Raw genomic sequence first — 2,500 nt, forward strand, 5'->3', positions numbered from 1 at the left:
TTGAACACAGATGTCAGTAGTCAGATGACGTTGCTTACCTACTCAGGCCACATACGTCTGGGTAATATAGTGCTAGTCCATTCAGAGTTAAAAAAACGCTACCTAACCCGGATCCCAAAACTCTATTTACCCATTGCACAAGTTAACTGCTGAATGATACAGGACTCCTTAAAACATATCTCTAACATATAAGGGTAAACATCCAGGTCATGCATCTAGTTTGTTGAATGGTTCAAATCAAAGTATGAAGACCACAGCTAGCAGCAGGCCAAAATAGCTCAGTTGGGAGAGCGTTAGACTGAAGATCTAAAGGTCCATGGTTCAATCCCGGGTTTCGGCACAGTTGAGAGGTTCTTTGCTTCTAACAAAATAGGTCTTGGAATCAGCTGTAGTACTTTTTTCACTATTCATCAAATTTTTTCTAACTGATATACAACACAAGCAATTTAACATAGACTTTGCTTTGTGTCCTCCTTCTAAACTTGCTTCCACATTTCTTGCCTTCAGGTTAGACTATGAATGTTTCCCATTTCATGCTTTTTTGTAATGTAAACTCTTGTCTGCATTACCTTCAACTTCCCCTTGAACACAGATGTCAGTAGTCAGATGACATTGCTTACCTTCTCAGGCCACATACGTCTGGGTAATATAGTGCTAGTCCATTCAGAGTTAAAAAAACGTTACCTAACCCGGATCCCAAAAACGCTATTTACCCATTGCACAAGTTAACTGCTGAATGATACAGGACTCCTTAAAACATATCTCTAACATATAAGTGTAAATATCCAGGTCATGCATCTAGTTTGTTGAATGGTTCAAATCAAAGTATGAAGACCACAGCTAGCAGCAGGCCGAAATAGCTCAGTTGGGAGAGCGTTAGACTGAAGATCTAAAGGTCCCTGGTTCAATCCCGGGTTCCAGCACAGTTGAGAGGTTCCTTTCTTCTAACAAAATAGGTCTTGGAATCAGCTGTAGTACTTTTTTCTCTATTCATCAAATTCTTTCCAACTGATATACAACACAAGCAATTTAACATAGACTTTGATTTGTGTCCTCCTTCTAAACTTGCTTCCACATTTCTTGCCTTCAGGTTAGACTATGAATGTTTCCCATTTCAGGCTTTTTTGTAATGTAAACTCTTGTCTTCATTACCTTCAACTTCCCCTTGAACACAGATGTCAGTGGTCAGATGACGTTGCTTACCTACTCAGGCCACATACGTCTGGGTAATATAGTGCTAGTCCATTCAGAGTTAAAAAAACGCTACCTAACCCGGATCCCAAAAACGCTATTTACCCATTGCGCAAGTTAACTGCTGAATGATACAGGACTCCTTAAAACATATCTCTAACATATAAGGGTAAATATCCAGGTCATGCATCTAGTTTGTTGAATGGTTCAAATCAAAGTATGAAGACCTCAGCTAGCAGCAGGCCGAAATAGCTCAGTTGGGAGAGCGTTAGACTGAAGATCTGAAGGTTGCTGGTTCAATCCCGGGTGTCGGCACAGTTGAGAGGTTGCTTGCTTCTGACAAAAGAGGTCTTGGAATCTGCTGCAGTACTTTTTTCTCTATTCATCAAATTTTTTCCAACTGATATACAACACAAGCAATTTAACATAGACTTTGCTTTGTGTCCTCCTTCTAAACTTGCTTCCACATTTCTTGCCTTCAGGTTAGACTATGAATGTTTCCCATTTCATGCTTTTTTGTAATGTAAACTCTTGTCTGCCTTACCTTCAACTTCCCCTTGAACACAGATGTCAGTAGTCAGATGACGTTGCTTACCTACTCAGGCCACATACGTCTGGGTAATATAGTGCTAGTCCATTCAGAGTTAAAAAAACGCTACCTAACCCGGATCCCAAAACTCTATTTACCCATTGCACAAGTTAACTGCTGAATGATACAGGACTCCTTAAAACATATCTCTAACATATAAGGGTAAACATCCAGGTCATGCATCTAGTTTGTTGAATGGTTCAAATCAAAGTATGAAGACCACAGCTAGCATCAGGCCGAAATAGCTCAGTTGGGAGAGCGTTAGACTGAAGATCTAAAGGTCCCTGGTTCAATCCCGGGTTTCAGCACAGTTGAGAGGTTGCTTGCTTCTAACAAAATAGGTCTTGAAATCAGCTGTAGTACTTTTTCCACTATTCATCAAATTTTTTCTAACTGATATACAACACAAGCAATTTAACATAGACTTTGCTTTGTGTCCTCCTTCTAAACTTGCTTCCACATTTCTTGCCTTCAGGTTAGACTATGAATGTTTCCCATTTCATGCTTTTTTGTAATGTAAACTCTTGTCTGCATTACCTTCAACTTCCCCTTGCACACAGATGTCAGTAGTCAGATGACATTGCTTACCTTCTCAGGCCACATACGTCTGGGTAATATAGTGCTAGTCTATTCAGAGTTAAAAAAACGTTACCTAACCCGGATCCCAAAAACGCTATTTACCCATTGCACAAGTTAACTGCTGAATGATACAGGACTCCT

At 40.0% G+C, this 2,500-nt stretch overlaps 1 non-coding gene across 1 annotated transcript; it reads left to right on the forward strand.

Moving 5' to 3' along the window:
* The first annotated feature begins 2,015 nt into the window (after positions 1-2,015).
* Positions 2,016-2,088, forward strand: TRNAF-GAA (transfer RNA phenylalanine (anticodon GAA)). Its single transcript has one exon. It is a non-coding gene; the product is annotated as a tRNA-Phe (tRNA).
* Positions 2,089-2,500: the final 412 nt, after the last annotated feature.

Source organism: Lissotriton helveticus, chromosome 8 (genome assembly GCF_964261635.1).
Source record: "Lissotriton helveticus chromosome 8, aLisHel1.1, whole genome shotgun sequence".
NCBI classification, from domain to species: domain Eukaryota; kingdom Metazoa; phylum Chordata; class Amphibia; order Caudata; family Salamandridae; genus Lissotriton; species Lissotriton helveticus.